At 41.4% G+C, this 25,197-nt stretch overlaps 1 non-coding gene and 2 pseudogenes across 1 annotated transcript; 2 read left to right on the top strand and 1 right to left on the bottom strand.

Moving 5' to 3' along the window:
* Nucleotides 1–454: 454 nt before the first annotated feature.
* On the bottom strand, nucleotides 455–3,292 carry LOC786211 (olfactory receptor 5B2-like; annotated as a pseudogene).
* A 7,918-nt stretch (nucleotides 3,293–11,210) lies between these two features.
* Nucleotides 11,211–11,283, top strand: TRNAE-UUC (transfer RNA glutamic acid (anticodon UUC)). Its single transcript has one exon. It is a non-coding gene; the product is annotated as a tRNA-Glu (tRNA).
* On the top strand, nucleotides 17,401–18,338 carry OR5B149P (olfactory receptor family 5 subfamily B member 149, pseudogene; annotated as a pseudogene).

Genomic DNA, 25,197 nt, shown 5'->3' with positions numbered 1-25,197 from the left:
AATATTGCAAATCAACTGTACTTCAATGCAAAATAATAAAATGAATAAAATAAAGAGTGTTAGTAGCCAAGCCTTGCCTTGGACCCAAGACAACCCTTGAATCTACATTGAGTGGTTCCTAAGACTATGATCTGCATTGTTGTTCAGCCTCTCGGTCATGTCCAACTGCAACACACCAGGCTTCCTTGTCCTTCACCATCTCCCAGAGCTTACTCAAACTCATGTCCATTGAGTCCGTGATGCCATCCCACCATCTCATCCTCTGTCGTCCCCTTCTCCCCCTGCCCATAATCTTTCCCAGCATCAGGGTCTTTTCAAATGAGTCAGCTCTCCTCATCAGGTGGCCAATGTATTGGAGCTTCAGCATCAGTCCTTCCAATGAATATTCAGGGTGGGTTGGCTTTAAGTATATTTAGATCATATTTAATTTAACAAAATTTTCAACTTCACCTCATCAAGGGTTCACATTGAAGTAAAAGATACATGCATAGACCATGTGTAGAAGAACTGGATCAACAGGGGGCCTGTTCATCAACAGAGGCGACTCTGAGAGGAAGGCGTAGTGTTGTGCATGGAGGACAGGCTCTGGGGTGAGGTACACACCAGGCTTCCATTATCTCCCTTAAGGCATTGTGAAAGTGAAAGTGAAGTCGCTCAGTCGTGCCCAACTCTTGGTGACCCCATGGACTGTGGCCTACCAGGCTCCTCCGTCCATGGGATTCTCCAGGCAAGAACAGTGGAGTGGGTTGCCACGCCCTCTCCAGAGAATCTTCCTGATCCAGGGATGGAACCCATGTCTCTTATATCTCCTGCATTGGCAGCCAGGTTCTTTAGAGCTAGAGCCACCTGGAAAGCTCTCAGTTGGACCAGGCATATGTCCAAATCCACTAGAGAAAGAAATGGCAGCCCACTCCAGTATTCTCGCCTGGGGAATCCTGTGGACAGAGGAGAACTGGCGGGTTATAGTCCATGGGGTAGCAAGGAGTCGGACACGACTGAGCGAATAAACAGCAAACAGCATGTCCAAACCCATAGCGTGTAGAACACACAGAGAAAGCCAAGCTATAGAGTTTGGATGATTATTGTATCTTTTTAAAAATTCTGATGGCAACATGTTGATTTAACAAAAATGACTCAGTCAAGACAGAAACACTGATTCATTTAAAATATGATATTTATGTATCTCTCAACAAAATGCTCCAAAAGAGTAGACACTTTCATTTAAAAGACTATAATTTTTCCTTCTATTCAGAATATTAAAAGTTATTTCACAAAAGGAATAATTGCTATTAGACACAATTTTATACTGAATATCTCAACTAACAATTTAAATTATTTTTATCAAAAACTAGCCATGCTCCATTTACCCCTGACAAATTTCCCATTCCAGTGTGTACATGCCCATAATAATGACAAATCAAATACGTCAGTACCTAATTAGTACATTACCACACGATGAATCAAATATCAGAAGTAAGTTTTGACAAACAGGTCCCAAATTTTCTAATGCTTTTCCTTAGCTATCATCATTCAGATATTGAATTTCTGTAATATGTTTTCTTTTTACCAAAATCAGACTTTTGAAAAGATAAGGATGCCATCTCAGGAATTTAAATGCAGTGTGGGGATTAAAAAAATAACTTATTGCATGGGGAAAATCTGAGAGGAATTAATAAAGGTTCCTGTACTTACACCCCACTCCAGTACTCTTGCCTGGAAAATCCCATGGATGGAGGAGCCTGGTAGGCTGCAGGCCCTGGGGTCGCTAAGAGTCAGACACGACTGAGCGACTTCACTTTCACTTTTCACTTTCCTGCATTGGAGGAGGAAATGGCAACCCACTCCAGTGTTCTTGCCTGGAGAGTCCCAGGGACAGCGGGGCCTGGTGGGCTGCGGTCTATGGGGTCACACAGAGTCGGACACGACAGAGGCGACTTAGCAGCAGCAGCAGCAGCAGCAGCAGTACTTACTGGGCTTCCCAAGTGGCGCTAGTGATAAAGAATCCACCTGCCAATGCAAGAAACAGAGATGTGAGTTCAATCTCTGGGTCAGGAAGATCCCATCTTAGGAAATGGCAACCCACTCCGGTATTATTGCCTGGAAAATTCTGTGGGCAGAGGAGCCTGGTGGGCTGCAATCCGTGGACATGACTGAGCCACTGAGCACACACACTGGGCATACTGCAATGCCAGAATCTGTAGAAAATGTTGCCTTCTCAATGACTTTCTTGAATGCACCCTTAACCTCCATGTTCCCCAGACTATACCCCACAGAGGTCAGCATGGGGATGAGCACAGAGTAGAACACAGATGCCACTTTGTGTGGGTCTGTGGAGTGCCTGGAGCTGGGCTGTAAGTCCATGAAGATGACGGTCCCGTAGAAGATGGAGACGGCAGTGAGGTGGGAAGCGCAGGTGGACAAAGCCTTTTGGTGCCCTGAGCTGAGTGCATCTTCAAGGTTACAAACGTTAATTGATGCCTTTGAACTGTGGTGTTGGAGAAGACTCTTGAGAGTCCCTTGGACTGCAAGGAGATCCAACCAGTCCATTCTGAAGGAGATCAGCCCTGGGATTTCTTTGGAAGGAATGATGCTAAAGCTGAAACTCCAGTACTTTGGCCACCTCATTGGAAAAGATTCTGATGCTGGGAAGGATTGGGGACAGGAGGAAAAGGGGACAACAGAGGATGAGGTGGCTAGATGGCATCACTGACTCAATGGACGTGAGTCTGGGTGAACTCCGGGAGTTGGTGATGGACAGGGAGGCCTGGCGTGCTGCGATTCATGGGGTCGCAAAGAGTCGGACACGACTGAGTGACTGAACTGAACTGAACTGAATAGATAGGGAAATCAATATAATCAGAAGAGCAAAAGAGACATTAAAGTTCATGATGAAAACAAGAACCACTTCACTAATGTGCTTATGAGAACTAGAGAGAGCCAGGACAGCTGGAACCTCACAAAGTGATGGGCTATGTTGGACTTGCATAAAGAAGGACCGAATATGTCCCCAACATGGAAAGAAGCATTCAGAAAACTACAGACATAGGATCCCATGGTCAGAGGTGCGCACACATGTGTTGTCGTGGTGGTGGTGTTATGCAAGGGCTTGTGTACTGCTGTGTGGCAGTCATAAACCACTGAGGCCAAAAGGCAAGGTTCCACACTTGCAAAGGCTACAAAAAAGAAGATTTGAGCAGCTCGGGCATTGTAGGAGATGATCTTATCTCCTGTGAGTAATCCAGCCATTACTACAGGATGACAGCTGAGGAGTAACCAGAGTTCTCCAGAAACAGGTTACTGAAGAAACGTGCGTAGGATTGTGCAGACAAGAGTCCAAGAGAAGCAGTGTGATCATTCCCAGGTTTCCAACCTCATGGGTGAGGTAAAGGATAGCAAACATGATAAACAGGACGACCTACAGTCCTGGGGCACTCTTAGTCAAAGGAGGATGACCTGTGTCACCTCTCTCTTGGTCTCCACCAGTGCTATTTGGGAATTAGGAGAGGTACTGCAGTAGTGAGGAATAAAGAGGGAAAGTGACAAACAGAAAAGACATTGCAATGAAATTTAAATGCATTAGCATTAGCAATTTCTACTTCAAAAGTATCCTGGTCTAATATTAAGAGCTTCACATGTAACTGTGTCTGTGAGTATGTGTGTGCTTCTGTGTGTGTTTATGTGTACAATGTGTAGTACTATTATTTTTATTTTGCTATTAAAGGAGTTAGAGACTTGAGAGATTATATGATATTCTACAATTCTATTGCTAGTCTAAAAAATTCAAGACTGAAGCCTAATTTTCATCTAATCAAAATCCAGGGGCTTTTAGTCATCTCACTGTCAACACATATAAAGGTACCAATAAATATAAGGCTGGTAAAAGGTTAAATTGCTGCTAGATCTTGCTGATTTATTTATTTCCTTTTGTTCTCTGTGTACTTTAAAGAATAGTCCCTTCACACTTATCCTTTTTTTAACTTTAATGAGAGACCAACTGTTAATGAACAAGAAAAAAATATGGCTACCTGCTCAATCAGAGCACCACCTGTCTTATTTTTTATTCTTCTTCTTTAGGGAAGCAACAGGAGGGTTCATAAGTACCATTAAATTTCTCACCAATGGAAATTTGGATATTAAGACTCCAATCTCAAATCACTATTTTGGAAAAAAGTTTCAAAACATCATTTCTATGCTCAAAAAACTCATAGTATGTATAGGTTTCCCATTGTTTTTGCATGAATTACACTTTTCACTAATAGTGTTTATGGAATAATTATCTCATTCCTTGAAGAGAAGGGACAGTCAATCCTGAATAGTGAGTGTGAAATCAGAAGTTCAGCCATGAAATAATGCCTAAGTAATGATAAAGAAGCTGAACTGTGGGTAGTGGTCAAAAGACTCCAAGGACCTTAAGAGAGTGAAAGATCAGGAGGAAACACTAACAAGGACCCAGGAACCAGGACTAACAGGGACCCAAGAACCCAGGTTCAAGTCCCAAATCCACCATTAATCCTTGCTGTGCTCTTGGAGGCATCACCTTCTCCTAGTTTGTAAAATAAACATGTGAAATTACTCCTCCCGTGTAGCTTACAGAATTGTGTTTGTAAATAGCAAATAAGGGAAGGTCTACTGAAAAACTCAGTAGAGAGGGTTACCATTTTAGAGTTATTCAACATAATTTTTATCTTGAGGTGATTTCCTTGGCAATAATGTAGGCTCATAGCAATTCCTCAGGTAGGAGGGAGACCTGTGTGCAAGGACAATGATTAACATTCGGGTGAGTGTATGATGACCAAGGAGCTTGGCATGCAGTCAAGTCCCTCTAAATTGATGTTGCTTGGAGTGTTGTTGGTATTTCAGAGGCTGGTGTAAGGGAACCAGGAGTGAGTTACAGAGACATGGAGCTCTCCGGGAGTGCCCCCATGGGACCATCTGCAGCTCCTCACCCCACCTTCCCAGGGAAGAAGTAACACCCTGTGGAGACCTTACTGCATATGAGTTGCATGCATATTTTGGTATTACTTGCCATTCTTTTTTTTTTCTTTAAATGCATAATTGCAAAACTGCAAAATCCACAAATTTGTGTGTATTATTCCAACAATTTAAATATGTATAGCTATCTAACCATTTATAGAACACTTCTACCATGTAAATGAAACCCACGGTTCTTTGTGGTCCACTCTTTCTCCTAGCCACTGCCCCTGGAAACTACTTAATTGTTTTCTGTATATAATTTTTTAGCAGTACTCCATTTTTTGGACATTACAGATTGTTTGTTACTCAGCTGAGGAGCGTTATGTTGGTTTAGTGTTTGGTGATTATGAATAAAGCTGATCTAAACATATACCCTAAAGAGTTTTTCTGCAAATATAGGTTTTTATTTCATTTAAGTAAGTATCTGTGAGAAAGATAGCTTGGCCATACAGTAAATATACACTTAATTGAAAAAGAACGTCAAACGGTTTTCTGAATTTGTTCAACTAGATGGTTCCCACCTGCAATGCATTCCACTTGTGTCATATCTTTCCCAGGGCTCGGTATTTTATTGTGTTTTAAAATTTAATTCTTGTCTCATATCTTTTCTTGCTTTTTCACAAAGATGTCTCAAAGAAATCTCATAAAATCCTCTTTAAAATCCACATTTGCCTTACCACCACAGCTCTGTCCTAGGAACTTTCTTTCAACAAAGGAATTAGATCCATGATTTCGTCTGACCTTTTGCCTCTGATCTCACAACCCACTCCAGTACTCTTGCCTGGAGAATCCCATGGAGGGAGGAGCCTGGTAGGCTACAGTCCATGGGATCACAAAGAGTTGGACACAACTGAGCAGCTTCACTCACTCACACTCCACCAAAAGACATCACACATTTTTTAGTGCAGCAAATCTAGTGGTCACGCATTTGTTCTATGCATGGAGATGGCGTCACCCTAAATTTAAGTAATTTATTTAACTCCTCCAAACTCTAGTTTCTCATCTGTAAAGAGGGAGATGATAGCACATAATCATCAAAAGATTTTTAGGAGGATCATGAGATGACATCTATACCAAGGGGAGTACAATTTCCAGGAATATCAGGTGTCCCTTAAGGTTAAATATTATTCTTTTCTTATTCTCAACATTTGGTATAGGAAGTTTCACAAATATACTGGTACTCAAACATTCAATTAGCTTTCCCTCACATGTGACTGCTCCATTGCAACTCAGCAGAGATATTTACTAATTGTAGACGATGGACTTTGGAAAAACGCGTCATGTCAGGGTGGGTGAAAGCATATACCTAACACACTAATTGTCTCTTCTCCTGACAGACTGAGGAGGCTCAATTTTGTAGCTCAATTTGCTGCTGTGGATGATGACACCTTCATTAACCGACATCTTTTAGTGACCACATTCAGAAGTGCTCTTTTTCACAAAGCAAACTGTAATGGACATAGTAGCATATTGAGAAGCAAATCTGTGAGAGGCTGAATAATGTCTCCAAAGAAATGAGCCCCTAATATCTTGGACCTTTATATGGCTACTGTTATGGACTGAATCATGTCCGTCCTCCCCAAATTTAACATAGTGAAGATATAGCCCTTAATGTGACTGTTTCAGAGACAGGGATGACAAAGAGGTAATGAAATTATGTAAGGTCACAACAGTTGGGCCTTAATCCAATAGAACTTCTGCCTTATAAGTAGAGGAAAAAGTATCAGAGCTCTCTTTCTCTACCACGTGAGGGCACAGTGAAAAGACTGGCATCTGCAAGCCACGAAGTGATTCCTCACCAGGAATTGAACTGCCCAGCACTTAGACCTTGCAATTCCAGCCTCCAGTAATGTAAGAAAAGTAGTGTCTGTTGTTAAGTCACCCAGCCTGTGGCATGAAGTTATGGAAGTCCACGCTGACTAATGCAGTTATCTTCTGTGACAAACACTTTGCAGCTGTGATTAAGTTAACAGTATTTACATGGGAAATTAACCCAGATTATTCAGTGGGTCCTAAATGCAATAGCCAGTGTTCTTAAAAGAGATAAGGCAGGAAAAATGGCAAATTAAGGAATTCCACAGAAACACCAAAAGAGCAAGCAGAAATCTTCAGAATCAAATTTTTGTCATAACTCTGAAAAGTGTTCAAAGGTTTATAGCAATTAACAAACACTGTGGTTTTTTCAGTGGTCATGTATGGATGTGAGAGTTGGACTGTGAAGAAAGCTGAGCACCAAAGAATTGATGCTTTTGAACTGTGGTGTTGGAGAAGACTCTTGAGAGTCCCTTGGACTGCAAGGAGGTCCAACCAGTCCATCCTAAAGGAGATCAGTCTTGGGTGTTCATTGGAGGGACTGATGCTAAAGCTGAAGCTCCAATACTTTGGCCATCTCATGCGAAGAGTTGACTCATTGGAAAAGACCCTGATGCTGGGAGGGATTGGGGGCAGGAGGAGAAGGGGACGACAGAGGATGAGATGGCTGGATGGCATCACCGACTCAATGGACATGAATTTGAGTGAATTCTAGGAATTGGTGATGGACAGGGAGGCCTGGCATGCTGCAATTCATGGGGTCGCAAAGAGTCGGACACGACTGAGGGGCTGAACTGAACTGAACTGAAATCATAAAAATCATGACTTAATCATGGAGTTTCAGTCAGTTCACTCAGTCAGTCATTTCCAAGTCTTTGTTACCCCGTGGACTGCAGCACGCCAGGCTTCCCTGTCCGTCACCAACTCCCAGAGCTTGCTCAAATGCATGTCCATCTACCTGGTGATGCCCTCCAAGCATCCCATCCTCTGTCATCCCCTTCTCCTCCCACCTTCAATCTTGCCCAGCATAAGGGTCTTTTCCAATGTGTCAGCTTTTCATATCAGGTGGCCAAAGTAATGGAGTTTTAGCTTCAGCATCAGTCCTTCCAAAGAGCACCCAGGACTGATCTCCTTTAGAATGGACTGGTTGGATCTCCTTGCAGTCCAAGGGACTCTCACGAGTCTTCTCCAACACCACAGTTCAAAAACATCAATTCTTTGGTGCTCAGCTTTCTTTATAGTCTAACTCTCACACCCATATATGACCACTGGGAAAACCATAGCTTTGACTAGATGGACCTTTGTTGGCAAAGTAATGTCTCTGGTTTTTAATATGCTATCTAGGTTGGTCATAGCTTTTCTTCCAAGAAGGAAGCATCTTTTAATTTCATGACCGCAGTCACCATCTGCAGTGATTTTGGATCTCCCAAAAATAAAATTTGTATATGTCAAACCCATAACTGACCTCAGGCCAAAGGAACAGAGGCTTCTGAAACTTCACATAACAAACTATAACCTCTTAAAAAATAGTGTAGAAAACTCTCTGTGAAAGGATTACAACCCACAGCAAGCAGCAACAACAACAGAACAACTTTGGGAGGAGAAAGATTCTGGTCTCTAGAGTTATCCCACTATAATATTCTAAAAGTCCAGTTTTCAACCAAAAAATAAAAGACATTTAAAAAACATGAAAGTATGTTGCATCTACATAAAAATAGAAATTAACAGAAGCACAGACATTGAACTTACTAGTGAAAGATTTTAAATCAATTGTCTTAAATATCCTTAAAGAATTTAATTACATACAGATGGCTAACAAACACATGAAAAGATGCTCAACATCACTCATTATCAGAGAAATGCAAATCAAAACCACTATGAGGTACCATTTCACGCCAATCAGAATAGCTGCAATCCATAAGTCTACAAGCAATAAATGCTAGAGAGGGTGTGCAGAAAAGGGAACCCTCTTACACTGTTGGTGGGAATGCAAACTAGTACAGCCACTATGGAGAACAGTGTGGAGATTCCTTAAAAAACTGGAAATAGAACTGCCTTATGATCCAGCAATCCCACTGCTGGGCATACACACTGAGGAAACCAGAAGGGAAAAAGACACGTGTACCCCAATGTTCATCGCAGCACTGTTTATAATAGCCAGGACATGGAAGCAACCTAGATGCCCATCAGCAGATGAATGGATAAGAAAGAAGTGGTACATATACACAATGGAGTATTACTCAGCCATTAAAAAGAATACATTTGAATCAGTTCTAATGAGGTGGATGAAACTGGAACCTATTATACAGAGTGAAGTAAGCCAGAAAGAAAAACACCAGTACAGTATACTAACGCATATATATGGAATTTAGAAAGATGGTAACAATAACCCTGTGTACGAGACAGCAAAAGAGACACCGATGTATAGATCAGTCTTATGGACTCTGTGGGAGAGGGAGAGGGTGGGGAAATTTGGGAGAATAGCATTGAAACCTGTATAATATCATGTATGAAACAAGTCGCCAGTCCAGGTTCGATGCACGGTACTGGATGCTTGGGGTTGGTGCACTGGGACGACCCAGAGGGAGGGTAGGGGAGGGAGGAGGGAGGAGGGTTCAGGATGGGGAACACGGGTATACCTGTGGCTGATTCATTTCGATATTTGGCAAAACTAATACAATATTGTAAAGCTTAAAAATAAAATAAAATTTAAAAAGAAAGAATTTAATTAAATATAGAATAAAGGTTTAAAGGAACATTGAGAATCCTTTTTCAACAAATAGAGAATATCAACAAGATATTATAAATGGAACCAATAGATTTGGAGTTGAAAATATAATAAATGACAGTTAAATGTAGTCATACAATAAATATAGGATAGGGATGTGTTAGTAATCTTTATTGCTATAATCATTTCACTATATGTAGAATAAATCTTTGCGTTTATACCTTACATTTATATAATTTTATTTTCAAATTAAATTAAAAATAAATACAAAGATCAAACTTTTTAGATGCTAGAGAAAATATCTAGTTAAGACTGAAATAATAAAATACTATAGATTATACAATAAACATTTATCTCTTGCACTTCCAAAAGCTGAGAAGTCCAAGATCAAGTAGCTGGTCAATTTATATCTGAAAAGAGCATTCTTTTAGTCTTACAGATGACCAACTTGCTACATCCTCACATGGTGAAGAAAGAGAGCTCTTAATGTCTCTTCCTTTCTTTTTAAGGGCATTTCAGTTCAGTTCAGTTCAGTCGCTCAGTCATGTCCGACTCTTTGTGACCCCATGAACTGAAACACACCAGGCCTCCCGGTCTATTACCAACTCCCAGAGTTTACTCAAACTCATGTCCATTGAGTCGGTGATGCCATCCAACCATCTCATCCTCTGTTGTCCCCTTCTCCTCCCACCTTCAATCTTGCCCAGCATCAGGGTCTTTTCCAGTGAGTCAGCTCTTCGCATCTGGTGGCCAGAGTAATGGAGTTTCAGCTTCAATATCAGTCCTTCCAATGAACATTCAGGACTGATCTCCTTTAGGATGGACTGGTTGGATCTCCTTGCAGTCCAAGGGACTCGCAAGAGTCTTCTCCAACACCACAGTTCAAAAGCATCAATTCTTCAGCGCTCAGCTTTCTTTATAGTCTAACTCTCACATCCATACATGACTACTGGAGAAAGCATAGCCTTGACTACACGGACCTTTGTTGGCAAAGTAACGTCTCTGCTTTTTAATATGCTGTCTAAGTAAGGGCATTTAGTCCCCCCTTATGAACCCCCCACCTTCAGGATGAAATCTGACTCTAAGTGCCTGCCAATGCCGCAGCTCCAGATGCCATGGCACTGTGTCTTAGGACTTCAAATTATGAACTGGGAGGAGGACACACAAGAAATTCAATCTGCTGCAGAGGGAAACATAACAGAGAAACAATAGTAATTGTCCTAAATCAGTTTTCTTATTTGAAAAAAATTGAAGTGATTATTCAGCAGCTTGATAGCTTAAAAAAATAGACAAAATAAATATCAATATCAATATCAATCTAGATTTCTATAGCCAGATAGACTACTATTTGAATGTGAGGGCAAAATCAAACATTATCAGAGATACAAAAATCAAAAGTTAGTATAGTATCCACAGGTGCAGAAATTCAGTGAAAGTGCTTCAGCAGGAGGTAAGAGAGTAATTCATCAGATTGGGGCATTTGGAAGAGGAGTAGAGCATACTTTGTTCCTTCTTTTTCTTCACTCTTACCTCCAGCAAAGGTGTCTTTGATCTTCTATCCTGCTTTATTTATGTAGAAAAAGTAATGGGATAGGTACTGCCCACCCATCAAAGGAGAGACCACTAGTCCTAGGATAAATATTAGGTTAGATTTTCCCTAAGCAGACCCAGAGTCAAGGACTGTATTTCAGAAAATTCCCTGAGGGTCCAGTGGTTAGGACTCTGCACTTTCACTGCTGGGGTCCCAGGTTCAATCCCTGGTTGGGGAAACTAAGATACCACAAACTGACTGATGTGGCTAAAAAAAGGAGAGGGGGGATTTCATTTCAAATAGTTGTATTTTAGAGTTAACAGAAGAAAGCACTGAGTGAGTAGCAAGCAAGTGAACCAGGACCAGAAACTTGGCCAACACAGGCGTCATGAGCGAGTGTGTTACCTGTGTGGACAACTGTGTTACCTGTGTTACCTGTGGACAACTAGGGCTCGGTTACACCCGGGTCTCTTGAAGACAGTATAGACCTGTCGAGTGTGTTACCTGTGGACAACTAGGGCTCAGTTACACCCGGGTCTCTTGAAGACAGTATAGACCTGTCGAGTGTGTTACCTGTGGACAACTAGGGCTCGGTTACACCCGGGTCTCTTGAAGACAGTATAGACCTGTCGAGTGTGTTACCTGTGGACAACTAGGGCTCGGTTACACCCGGGTCTCTTGAAGACAGTATAGACCTGTCGAGTGTGTTACCTGTGGACAACTAGGGCTCAGTTACACCCGGGTCTCTTGAAGACAGTATAGACCTGTCGAGTGTGTTACCTGTGGACAACTAGGGCCTCGGTTACACCCGGGTCTCTTGAAGACAGTATAGACCTGTCGAGTGTGTTACCTGTGGACAAACTTAGGGCTCAGTTACACCCCTTGAGAGTACCTTCGGTTCCTGGAAAGGGCCGTTACACCGGTCCTTAAGTATAGACCTGTTCGAGTGGTGTTACCTGTGGCACAAACTAGGGCTCAGGTTTACACCCGGGGCTCTTGAAGACAGTAGAGACCTGTCGAGTGTGTTTACCTGTGGACAACTAGGGCTCCCCAGGTTTACACCCGGGGCTCTTGAAGGGACCAGTATGAGACCTGCTCGAGTCGTGTTACCTGTGGACAAACTAGGGCTGCAGTTTACCACCCGGGTCTCTTGAGACAGTATAGACCTGGTCGAGTGGTTACCTAGTGGACAAACTAGGGCTCAGTTACACCCGGGTCTCTTGAAGACAGTAGCCTGTCCGAGTGTGTTACCACCTGTGGACAAACTAGGGCTCGGTTACCAACCCGGGTCTCTTGAAGACAGGTATAGGACCTGTCGGGTGTGTTACCTGTGGAACAACTTAGGGCTCGGTTTACAACCCGGGTCTCTTGTAGACAACCTAAGGGCTTCAAGTTACACCGGGTCAACTCTGAACAGACAGTATAAGACCATGTCGAGGTGTGTTACCTTGTGGGACAACTAGGGCTCAGTTACACCCGGGTCTCTTGAAGACAGTATAGACCTGCCTCAGAGTTTTACTACCTGAAAGATGAAGAATCTGAGGGATTTATCACTCTGCTTCTACCTGCCAACGACTGATGCCTGCCACCAGAGAAATTATATGGCTCATACATAGACTGAACATATTCTAGCAGCAAAAATAAGCCCTCATTGTAAGAGCTGGTACTCTACACAGACAAAATGATTGCCATGGGTTTGTAGATAGGGTACCACTGGCCTATACAAGAGGGTAACTCCAGATCGAAAGAAGCCTATCTTCCTAGAGATCTAAACCAAAATTTTAAATTATCAGTATTAAAGTTGATTTAATTCCCATCTTTCTTCTCCCTGTGCCATATCTGTGTGTTCACTGCAAACCCATAAAAGAAATCAATTTATTGTTTGTCAGCCTCCTAACACTTGCAGTAGCCTGATCTTTGGCTAGAATATTTAAAAGAAGGAAAGGTGAAAAAGGAAAATGTTTTGTCCATAAAAACAAAATAAAATTTTAGTAGAGACTCTGATTCTAGGAAAGATTAAAGGCAGGAGGAGAAGGAGATGACAGAGGATGAGATGGTTGGATAGTATAACTGACTCAATAGACATGAGTTTGAGCAAGCTCCCGGAGTTGGTGATGGACAGGGAAGCCTGGTGTGCAGCAGTCCATGGGGTCACAAAGAGCTGGACACAACTGAGCGACTGAAGTGAACTGAACTGATAGTTCAAGTCTCAACAGTCACAGTAAATTAAATGGATTAAATCTGCTGTTCATGTACATAAATTACATCTTAATAAAATATGGGGGGGGATGACATGAGTTTCTGAAAAATGCATCTGTGTGCTCCTCGACATACCAAGCTATGTCCCTGTGGGCAGTTGAATTGTTTCTTCCCCAGATAAGTGAGGAAAGAAAAATTGACTGCTCTCATAGGACACCTGCTCCCCCAAGAGCAATGTACCTTTATAATTTTCTCCTGGCTCCCATTTATTAGTCTCTAAAATCTTATGATGACTCCACATGGCATTAGTTTTTAAAGGCTAGACTGAGCAGAGGCCATTTGTTCACTATTTATTTAGGTGAATGCTAATACATTTTAGTCAACACATTGGCCTTTCCTTAAGCTATTTATAGAGAGTCTTTAAAGATAGCAGGGGAAATGCCCTATGGTAAAAATTCTATTAATTCTTGTTTAAAGGAAGAGGTCTAAGGTCTTTTATAGACCAACTCTCATTTACTCTTTTTTTTTTAATTTAAATTTATTTATTTTAATTGGAGGCTGCTGCTGCTAAGTCGCTTCAGTCGTGTCCAACTCTATGCGACCCCATAGACGGCACCCCACCAGGCTCCCCCGTCCCTGGGATTCTCCAGGCAAGAACACTGGAGTGGGTTGCCATTTCCTTCTCCAATGCATGAAAGTGAAAAGTGAAAGTGAAGTCGCTCAGTCATGTCTGACTGTTAGTGACCCCATGGACTGCACCCTATCAGGCTTCTCCATCCATGGGATTTTCCAGGCAAAAGTACTGGAGTGGGGTGCCATTGCCTTCTCTGAATTGGAGGCTAATTACTTTATAATATTGTATTGTTTTGCCATACATCAACATGAATCTGCCACGGGTGTACACGTGCTCCCCATCCTGAACCCCCCTACCACCTCCCTCCCCGTACCATCCCTCTGGGTCATCCCAGTGCACCAGCCCCAAGCATCCTGTATCCTGCATCGAACCTGGACTGGTGATTCGTTTCTTATATGATATTCTACATGTTTCAATGCATTCATTTGCTCTTTATAGGTGAAATATTGCAAAGTATGTGGGAGTGACAATTTTATTATTTCTTTTTTAAATACCGTAAATAAAAAGGCTGATCTTGGCAGAAGATAAAGAACTCTTACAAATACTCAGAAAAACCCACTAGATGTGAGACTTGAACTCAAGCTTCCTAGCTCCATATTAATTATCTTTTCTTCATTTCTTTATGATTCAGGGACATTGGAACTTTTGAAGCAGATAGTGAGAGACAATCTCCCCAAATAATTTTGAGGATGACTTCTGACTTCAGATTCATATTTCAAGATTGCCTTTTCCTTTTCTCAAAGAACATGGTAAGCTCCTATATTCAATATTCATTTTTAGCGAAAAATGCAATTCATGCAGAAGCAGTCACACATTTTATGAGTTTCTGAGCTCATATCTGGCTCTTTGAATACTTTTCTGAAATCATCATATGGATCTAGTATTTAAATGTAAAAATATTTCAATCAGGAGGTAGTACAGTAATATTTAGGATATGTCAAGCTGCTTTCCTTCAGAGACTGAGCAAAAACCTAGATTAAATGATGCTCTGATTGAATGGGTCATAAACACATGTTGTTTTTCCATGCCATACCCTCCTCCAGGGGATCTTAGGAGCTTATATGGACATGGATATGAATATGTATGCACAAACTCTCCTTCTCCTGTCTAATCTCCTATCTCTCCATCCATCCATTCATCACCCAGTCATCCATCCACTATCCTCTATATTTCTATCTATCTGCCTGCCCACTTGTCTGATTTCTGTCTAGCTGATAGATAAACTAGCACATAAGCATTATGTCAGAGCTGTCACTAATCCCCATAAATGTGATTTGGGAATGGATTCATTCTACATATATGACTTTGGACAAGTTAATACTTCTTTTTGCATGTCTGTTGATTAATAGACACAACTAGGAATTTGGCCACATGATCTATGAAGACACCTCAGATTCAATAATCTCTAATTCTATAGATAATTTATCTATTGCATACTTTTTCATTCCCATTGTAGCAGTCTAAATAATGGCTCCCAAATATGCCCATATTCTAACACTAGAAAGTGTGTTTATGTTCTCTAATGTGGTGACAAGTATTATGTGCATGTGACTAAACTGTGAATTTTAAGAAGCCATTACTTTACTGGATTGTCCTTTTGGGCCCAATAAGAATTGACCTGTCATCATAAAACATAGCAAATGCTAAACAAAAAATTACAGCTTGTACTATGATTTGAGTGATGTGCTTATACACAAATACAATCAATTCAGACACATGAAGGAATGTGTGGAAGGACCAGGAAGAAAACAATAACAAGCAGTAGTTACCAGAAAATGCATGCCCTCGAAAGACTTAGTGTACAGATTAATTGACTTAAAGCATTTGTCTTGCTCTTGAACAATCCGCAAGGTTAAAGTCAATGCCACAGACATGAATTTTCAGCCCTCAGCATCTGCAATCCAGCTTAAAGTTGACAGTAATGACTCTAAGAATGAGTCTAAGAGAGGAGTCATTCAACACAAGCTAAAGTGGGTATCAAACTAAAAAAAGTACTTAAAAGAAGTCTTGCAGATCCCTGGGTTCCTGCATAGAGTAGTTGACAAAGCCAATAATATAAGACAGGAAGACAGACTGGGAAACAGTGTAAAAAAAGAAAAGAAAAGAAAAGAAAGAAAGAAAGGTCCAAGTGGACATAGTGTATGAAAAAAGTAGAAATCAAAAATAAAACTACAATACTTAAAAACCCATCCATGCCTTAAAGCCCTACATGTTGTCACCAACCTTTTCTAAATCAATAGGCTCCATCATTCTATCTTAATTATAAGATTATAGATAGCACTCATCAAGATTGCACTGAACACCCACATTATATGAATTGTTTGTCATGATTATTCCATTTAACTCTCACAAGAATTCTGAAGTAGATTCCAATATCACTTTCATTTTATTGATAGATAAAAAGAGCTTCAGGAAACTTAGTTTAGGACAAAGGTCTCCCAGGTAGTCAATGGTAGGGTTTATATGGGAATACATGTGCCTGTCTCCTCAGAACCCAATATCTTACCTTCTCTTTAGCCCTTATTTTGCAGGTTGTATTTGTTTCTAATGCTGCATGTATCTTACTGCATCTATGCACATATTTGTGACTTACTCTAGTGTGTCATCCCAAGCATAAAACTTGGTGGAATGGATACCATAATCAAATGTAAATTGAATGAGATTAAAACCAACTCAAATTCATTAATGTTGTTTACTTTGGAAACCATTCTGATGGCTCTAAAGCATTGCTGTCTCTTAATAGCCATGTAAACTTGAATCAATTACTCAATCTCTCTGTTGCCATGTTACTTATATATAAATAGTCATAACAACTATCAATTTAATAAGAATAATGAGAGTATTGGGGAAGGCAATGGCACCCCACTCCAGTACTCTTGCCTGGAAAAATCCCATGGATGGAGAAGCCTAGTAGGCTGCAGTCCATGGAGTCGCTAAGAGTTGGACATGACTGAACGACTTCACTTTCACTTTTCACTTTCATGCAATGAAAGTGACTTAGCAGCAATGAGAGTATTAAATAAATACACATGAGCACTATAAAAGCATAAGCTCGTGGGCTGCTAATTCACTTCAGTCGTGTCTGACTCTTTGCAACCCCATCAACTGTAGCCTGTAAGGCTCCCCGTCCATGGAATTCTCCAGGCAAGAATACTGGAGTGGGTTGCCATGCCCTTCTCCAGGGGATCTTCTGCCCCCAGAGATCCAAGCGGCATCTCTTACCTCTTCTGCATTGGCAGGCAGGTTCTTTACCAGTAGCTCCACCTCTTGGGAGACTCAAAAATCTGATTTAGAGATCAATGCATTCCAGGCATATAACCTTCCAAGCTCATTATCCCTTCCTGTAACTCAGATTATTCATACAGAAAATTTACATGTTGGAAAGGTGTCCGTGAAGAATCTTCTCTGTGAATCCTATTGTAATAAATAATGCTTGTGCGTTTCAATTTCTGTGCAGCTCTTCTTTCTGCATCACTCTCTCCCTAATTTTCATTACAAGAGCATCTTGTGATTCTCAAATCCATGAAGAATAGCACAGAGGTAACCGATTTCATCCTGCTCGGACTCACAGATGACCCACAGCTGCAGATTCCTCTCTTTATAATCTTCACCTTCATTTACCTCCTCACTCTCATTGGGAACCTGGGGATGACCACGTTGATCCTGCTGGACTCTCGTCTCCACACTCCTATGTATTTTTTCCTCTGTAACCTGTCTCTGGTGGACTTTTGTTACTCCTCCACTGTCACTCCAAAAGCAATGGCTGGGCTCCTAAAAGCAGACAAAGTCATCTCCTACCATGCATGTGCTGCTCAAATGTTCTTTTTTATAGTCTTTGCCACTGTGGAAAGTTATCTCTTGGCTTCAATGGCTTAGACCGCTACGCAGCAGTGTGCAAGCCCCTACATTACACCACCTCCATGACGAAAAATAGGTGTGCTTGTCTTGTCGTAGGCTCTTATGCGTGTGGTGTTCTGAATGCTTCTGTCAACACTGGAGACACGTTCAGTCTCTCTTTCTGTGTGTCCAACATGATCCATCACTTTTTCTGTGATGTCCCAGCAGTCATGACTCTCTCTTGCTCTGAGAAACGCATCAGTGAAATGATTCTTGTCCTTGTCTCAAGCTTCAATGTCTTGTTTGCGCTTTTTGTAATCTTGATTTCCTACCTGTTCATATTTATGACAATTTTGAAGGTGCACTCACAAGAGGGGTACCAGAAGGCTCTGTCTACCTGCACTTCTCACCTCACTACTGTTTCCATATTTTATGGGACTGTCATCATCATGTATGTACAGCCCAGCTCCAGCCACTCCATGGACACAGACAAAATCACATCCGTGTTCTATACAATGCTCATCCCCATGCTGAACCCCGTGGTCTACAGCCTGAGGAACAGAGAAGTCAAGGGTGCATTTAACAAAGCTGCTGAGAAGGTGAAAGTTTCTCTAGATTTTCTCTTCGTGTAGGTAGAGTCTACAAAAGCTATTTTACCCCTTTGAATCTGCTCCATGCAATGACTCAAATGACAATGGCCATTTGGGATGGTAGGATATAGATTTTGCCTCATATTTTTTCTCTCTTTAGTTGAGGAATAGTTCCAACCATTTAAAACGCAGACAAAATATAATAAAAGCTTTTAATGAAGTATGTGCTTTTGTTGGTGTATTTTATCTAGAGCTAAATAATTATAGCAGCTTAATAAACCAATGCTTCAGTCATTACTGAGTGATTTGGGGGGAAAAGGCACATTCATGTGAAATTTACCAAAGGTAAATAGCCCTATTAGAATAAGAGGATGCACATGATTCACTCATTTTTATCTTAATCTTATGGGCACTAACTCTTCACATTTTGTTTTGAAAATTTCACTGAAAATAATAATAATGCTATCCATTTTTGGGCAATAAATGTCTTGAAATTGTTAATGCCACCCTGTCATTTATGTTCTAGTCAGCTATCTCATATCTGTATCTGTATCTGTATATTGACATGTATCTGTATCTATGCCATCCCTGCCTTTGTATTCATATTAGGTTTCTCCCCTTCAGTTCAGTTCAGTTCAGTTCAGTCGCTCAGTCGTGTCCGACTCTTTACGACCCCATGAATAGCAGCACGCCAGACCTCCCTGTCCATCACCAACTCCCGAGTTCACTCAGACTCACGTCCATCGAGTTGGTGATGCCATCCAGCCATCTCATCTCTGTCGTCCCCTTCTCCTCTTGCCCCCAAGCCCTCCCAGCGTCAGAGTCTTTTCCAATGAGTCAACTCTTCGCATGAGGTGGCCAAAGTACTGGAGTTTCAGCCTCAGCATCATTCCTTCCAAAGAACACCCAGAGCTGATCTCCTTCAGAATGGACTGGTTGGATCTCCCCTTACTGTCTAATTTCATCTGCTTCCATCTCTTAGTTGATATGAAATGTAACATTAAATTTAATGACTTTAAAGTGTACGGATTAGTGGCCTTTAGTACATTCACAGTGTTGTACAACCATCACATCTGTCTGATTCCAACGTATTTTTCACTCACAAAGAAGACTTTGTACCCACTTGGCAGTAACTCCTCCTTCCTTTGCGTCCCTCAGACTTTAACCAATAATTGGCTTTCAGCTGATTTACTTACGGGGGAGCCTGGTGGGCTGCCATCTATGGGGTCACACAGAGTCGGACACGACTGAAGTGACTTAGCAGCAGCAGCAGCAGCAGTAGCAGTAGCAGCTGTATCATATCAATGAAATGATACAGTATGTGACTATTATGGATCAAATGATTGCACCCTTTTCTGAGATTTTTTTGATGTGGACAGTTTTTAACGTTTTTATTGAATTTGTTACAATATTGCTTCTGTTTTATGTTTTGATTTTCTGGCTGAGAGGCAGGAGGAATCCTAGCTCCCAGACCAGAGATCGAAATCACACCCCTTGCACTGGAAAGTGATATTGCAATCACTGGCCTGTCAGGGACATCCCAGTGGTTGTCCTCTTGAGTCTCCCTTGAGAAACAGCTAGAAATGGACATGAAATAACACCAAAATACAAATTTTAAAACCAGTTTAGTATCGAGTGCTGGCAAAGAAGTTACGCAATTGCAATGCACTGGTGGGAGAAAGTGCAAAATGTTAGTACAACCTTAGAAAACAGTTTGACAGTTTCCACTCAATTAAATGTATACTTATTGTCTACCCGGGCACTAGTGGTAAAAAATCCACCTGCCAATGCAGGAGACACAAGGTTTGATCCCTGCATCAGGAAGATCCTGTGAAGTAGGAAATGGCAATCCGCTCCAGTATTCTTGCCTGGAAAGTCCCATGGGCAGAGGATCCTGGTGGGCTACAGTCCATGGGGCCATAAAGAGTCAGACATGACTGACCAACTTAGCACATTATCTAACCAACAAATCTAACTCACATATATTTACCCCAATGAAAGTAACACCTATGCTCATACAAGTTTAGATGCTTTTCCTTTTTTAATCTCCAGACATTAGAACCAACCCAAATGCACTTAAATGAGAAAGGAATAACAATCTGCAGTTTCCATATAATGGAATACCATCTAGCAATAAGAAATATTTCTTAATTGATATACTGTGGGTTGAATTGTGTGCCTAAAATTTATATGTTGAAGACCTAATCCCCAGGACCTCAGGAATTGATCTTGTTGAAAATAGGGTGATTAGAGATATAATTAGTTAAGATAAGGTCATACCAAAGCAGAGTGTGCTCCTAGATCAATGTGACTGGTATGCTTACCAAAAGAGAAAATTTGGACACACACACACACATAGACTCATACACACAGAGAGAGAACACATGTGAAAATGAAGATGGAGATCAGGATGAGGCAGCAGAAGTCAAGGAACAGCAAAGATTGTCATCAAATACTACCCAGTCACTAAGAAAAACATAAAAGCATCTTTTCCCCTTCAGCCTTCAGAAGGAACAAGAGAACCAACTCTGCTGATACCTCAGTTTCAGATTTCTAGGCTCCAGAAATGTGACACAAGCAATTTCTGTTACTTGTGCCATCCAGTTTCTGGTACTTTTTTAATGGCATCTTTAGGGAATTCATGGGGCTTCCCTCATAGCTCACTTGGTAAAGAATCTCCCTGCAATGCAGGAGACTGGGGTTCAGTTCCTGGGTCAGGAAGATGCCCTGGAGAAAGAAATGGCAACCCACTCCAGTATTCTTGCCTGGTGAATCCCATGGACAGAAGAGCCTGGTGGGCTACAATCCATGAGGTCGCAAAGAGTCGGACACGACATAGCGACTAAAAGAGAGAGAGGAAATTCATATAGGTAACCATATGGATATGGATAAGTCTCAAATACACCATGCTAACTGAATAAAGCCACAGTCAAAGTCAACCTACACTAAGATCAGATCAGATCAGATCAGTCGCTCAGTCGTATCTGACTCTTTGCAACCCCATGAATCGCAGCATGCCAGGCCTCCCTGTCCATCACCAACACCCGGAGTTCACCCAGACTCACGTCCATCGAGTCAGTGATGCCATCCAGCCATCTCATCCTCTGTCGCCCCCTTCTCCTCTTGCCCCCAATCCCTCCCAGCATCAGAGTCTTTTCCAATGAATCAACTCTTCGCATGAGGTGACCAAAGTATTGGAGTTTCAGCTTTAGCATCATTCCTTCCAAAGAAATCCCAGGGCTCATCTCCTTCAGAATGGACTGGTTGGATCTCCTTGCAGTCCAAGGGACTCTCAAGAGTCTTCTCCAACACCACAGTTCAAAAGCGTCAATTCTTCGGCACTCAGCCTTCTTCACAGTCCAACTCTCACATCCATACACGATCACAGGAAAAACCATAGCCTTAACTAGATGGACCTTTGTTGGCAAAGTAATCTCTCTGCTTTTAAATATGCTATCTACGTTGGTCATAATTTTCCTTCCAAGGAGTAAGTGTCTTTTAATTTCATGGCTGCAGTCACCATCTGCAGTGATTTTGGAGCCCAAAAAATAAAGTCTGTCACTGTTTCCACTGTTTCCCCATCTATTTCCCATGAAGTGATGGGACCAGATGCCATGATCTTCGTTTTCTGAATGTTGAGCTTTAAGCCAACTTTTTCACTCTCCACTTTCACTTTCATCAAGAGGCTTTGTAGTTCCTCCTCACTTTCTGCCATAAGGGTGGTGTCATCTGCATATCTGAGGTGATTGATATTTCTACAGGCAATCTTGATTCCAGCTTGTGTTTCTTCCAGTCCAGTGTTTCTCATGATGTACTCCGCATATAAGTTAAAGAAGCAGGGTGACAATATACAGCCTTGACGAACTCCTTTTCCTATTTGGAACTAGTCTGTTGTTCCATGTCCAGTTCTAACTGTTGCTTCCTGACCTGCATACAAATTTCTCAAGAGGCAGGTCAGGTGGTCTGGTATTCCCATCTCTTTCAGAATTTTCCACAGTTTCTTCTGATCCACACAGTCAAAGGATTTGGCATAGTCAATAAAGCAGAAATAGATGCTTTTCTGGAACTCTCCTGATTTTTCCATGATCCAGCAGATGTTGGCAATTTGATCTCTGGTTCCTCTGCCTTTTCTAAAACCAGCTTGAACATTAGGAAGTTCACAGTTCACATATTGCCGAAGCCTGGCTTGGAGAATTTTGAGCATTACTTTACTAGCGTGTGAGATGAGTGCAATTGTGCGGTAGTTTGAGCATTCTTTGGCATTGCCTTTCTTTGGGATTGGAATGAAAACTGATCTTTTCCAGTCCTGTGGCCACTGCTGAGTTTTCCAAATTTGCTGGCATATTGAGTGCAGCACTTTCATGGCACCATCTTTCAGGATTTGGAATAGCTCAACTGGAATTCCATCACCTCCACTAACTTTGTTTGTAGTGATGCTTTCTAAGGCCCACTTGACTTCACATTCCAGTATGTCTGGCTCTAGGTCAGTGATCACACCATCGTGACTATCTGGGTCGTGAAGATCTTTTTTGTACAGTTCTTCTGTGTATTCTTGCTATCTCTTCTTAATATCTTCTGCTTCTGTTAGGTCCATACCATTTCTGTCCTTTATCGAGCCCATCTTTGCATGAAATGTTCCTTTGGTATCTCTGATTTTCTTGAAGAGATCCCTAGTCTTTCCCATTCTCTTGTTTTCCTCTATTTCTTTGCATTGATCGCTGAAGACGGCTTTCTTATCTCGTCTTGCTATTCTTTGGAATTCTGCATTCAGATGTTTATATCTTTCCTTTTCTCCTTTGCTTTTTGCTTCTCTTCTTTTCACAGCTATTTTTAAGGCCTCCCCAGACAGCCATTTTGCTTTTTTGCATTTCTTTTCCATGGGAATGGTCTTAATCCCTGTCTCCTGTACTATGTCACGAACCTCATTCCACAGTTCATCAGGCACTCTATCAGATCTAGGCCCTTAAATCTATTTCTCTCTTCCACTGTATAATCATAAGGGATTTGATTTAGGTCATACCTGAATGGTCTAGTGGTTTTCCTTACTTTCTTCCATTTAAGTCTGAATTTGGCAATAAGGAGTTCATGGTCTGAGCCACAGTCAGCTCCTGGTCTTGTTTTTTCTGACTATATAGAGCTTCTCCATCTTTGGCTGTAAAGAATATAATCAATCTGATTTCGGTGTTGACCATCTGGTGATGTCCATGTATAGAGTCTTCTCTTGTGTTGTTGGAAGAGGGTGTTTGTTATGACCAGTGCATTTTCTTGGCAAAACTCTATTAGTCTTTGCCTTGCTTCATTCCATATTCCAAGGCCAAATTTGCCTGTTACTCCAGGTGTTTCTTGACTTCCTACTTTTGCATTCTAGTCTCCTATAATGAAAAGGACATATTTTGTGGGTGTTAGTTCTAAAAGGTCTTGTAGGTCTTCATAGAACCATTCAACTTCAGCTTCTTCAGAGTTACTGGTTGGGGCATAGACTTGGATTACTGTGATATTGAATGGTTTGCCTTGGAAATGAACAGAGATCATTCTGTCATTTTTGAGATTGCACCCAAGTACTGCATTTCGGACTCTTTTGTTGACCATGATGGCTACTCCATTTCTTCTGAGGGATTCCTGCCCGCAGTAGTAGATATAATGGTCATCTGAGTTAAATTCACCCATTCCAGTCCATTTCAGTTCGCTGATTCCTAGAATGTCGACATTCACTCTTGCCATCTCTTGTTTGACCACTTCCAATTTGCCTTGATTCGTGGACCTGACATTCCAGGTTCCTATGCAATATTGCTCTTTACAGCATCGGACCTTCCTTCTATCACCAGTCACATCCACAGCTGGGTATTCTTTTTGCTTTGGCTCCATCCCTTCATTCTTTCTGGAGTTATTTAAACAGAGCCTGCACTAAGGCTCTGTTTAAATGACATGACATTCTTGCAGAGGCAAAACAATATGGAGAGAAAATAGAGGTCACCACAGACATGGGGCAGAAACAGTAGAGTACAAAGACAGTCCAAGGATTTGTTTAGATAATGGGCCTCTTCTATATCATGGTTATGTCAGTGGGTGTGTGATCTTAAAAATCTGACCAAGCTAAGAATCTGTGCACATTGCTGTTTATGAATTATAATTTAATCTCAAAGTAGGAGGAAAATAAACAGCAAGTAATACGAAAGCATGTGTGCACCTTCAACCTATCCAGCTAGATCCCCACAGGCAATGTTTCTGCTAGTTTTCTGCTAGGAAAGACGGATGAGAGCTGTAGATATCCTCTTTCGGGGAGAGGGGAGGCAATCCCCAAAGAGCTCCATGTCTCTGTAACTTTCTCCTGATTCCTAGGAATTAGCCTCTAAAACCCCAACATGACTCAATGTGATATCATTTTAGAGGGACTAGACTGTGTGCTGAGACCCTCTGGTCATGACTCATTTGTTTGAGTGTTAGTTGGTAGTATACACAGCGCTTTTTCTCCTACCCCTAAATCCTGACCTTAACATTTGCTATGCGTCTCCAATCATGGCCAGGAAAACATTTCAAAATGAAAATATACTGATAGACTTTTAAATGATCACTCCTCAGTGACATGCTTTATAGAGCTTCCCAAGTTTGCTATTTACAGACACTAATCCTTGAATGATGTGAGAGAGGTCTTTGTATTCTGTTTTACAGGTAATAAGATAAGAGACTCCTCCAAGGGTACTCAAGGAGTGCCTGGCAGATTTAGGTTCCTGGCTCCAAGTCATGTTTTCCCCTCCTGCTTACTTGGCTTAGAGCCTTGGAAATTTTTGACCATTAACCAATAGAGAACATGTCTAAGAGTATGTATGCATTATTCCACAGCTGAATTTCTGATTTCAGACTCACTGTTCAAAATTGGTGGTCCCTTCTTTTC

Source organism: Bos taurus, chromosome 15, assembly GCF_002263795.3.
Source record: "Bos taurus isolate L1 Dominette 01449 registration number 42190680 breed Hereford chromosome 15, ARS-UCD2.0, whole genome shotgun sequence".
Lineage (NCBI taxonomy): Eukaryota > Metazoa > Chordata > Mammalia > Artiodactyla > Bovidae > Bos > Bos taurus.
This window is presented reverse-complemented; position numbering and strand designations above follow the sequence as displayed.